Below are 974 nucleotides of genomic sequence, written 5' to 3'. Positions count from 1 at the left end.
GGTCCCTATCTGAGGTAGAACCACGATTAGCCCTGTCTTACAGATAAGGAAATGGAGGCTCATACAGGGAAAGTAGCTTGCTCGGGGGCACACAGCTAGGAAGTTGTAGAGCAGGGTTTGAAATCAAGAAGCCAGAATCCAGAGTCCACACGCTTAGGTATTTTGCCACTTGAGAGGAGTGAGGTGGCAATGCCAGCATGGGGAGAGAGTGAGCTGGAGTCCTGTAGCCTGTAGCCTTGATGTCAGCCATGTGGCTTCAGAGGCCTCCTAGTACGGGGCTCCAGATCCCATACTCTGGGATCAGGCTGCCAAGATTACATCCCAGCTTTGCCACTTTCTAGCTATGAATTCTTGAACAAGTTACTTAACCCTCTGTGTGTTCCTGGTTTTTTCTTCCATAAGGTGGGGCTGAGAGTAGCAGTCATCTCATGAGACTGCAGTGAGGATAGAGTGAATGTGCACACAGAAAGCCTGGTGATTGCTCAGTACATGGATCTTCAGAGCCATGACAGTTGTGCTACCCCTCCTCTCCATTCATGCCCTCATCACCTCCCTCTCAAGCTCAAGGCCCCGGGACTTGGCTGGCCTGACCTTGATTCCTGAAAGCCCAAGGGGAGGAATACCCAGTTTGCTGTGCCCCCAGAGGGATTTGCAGTTAGAGTTGGGAGCCCTGCATTTGAGGCCTGACTCTGGCACTCATACTTGAATAAGTCATCTCTTCTCTTGAGGCCTGGGTTTCTTCTTCATTTGTTGGGAATGAAGTGATGTCAGCAAAACTGCTTTGTAAAATGCAGCAAGTATACCTCGATGCAAGAAGCTATCACTTCCCATCAGAATGTGTGTTCCTTTAGGGCAGTGAACCTGGTGCTCAGTTAAAAGCTGATGAACCCATGAATCAGTGAGTATCTCCCACCAGAATCCATGCTCATCCTCAGCCAGGATCCAGCAGCCAGAGGCCCAGATCTGAAGCAGAG

This window comes from Bison bison, unplaced genomic scaffold (assembly GCF_000754665.1).
Source record: "Bison bison bison isolate TAMUID 2011002044 unplaced genomic scaffold, Bison_UMD1.0 scf7180017863466, whole genome shotgun sequence".
Taxonomy (NCBI): Eukaryota; Metazoa; Chordata; class Mammalia; order Artiodactyla; family Bovidae; genus Bison; species Bison bison.
Note: the sequence above shows the minus strand (reverse complement) of the source record.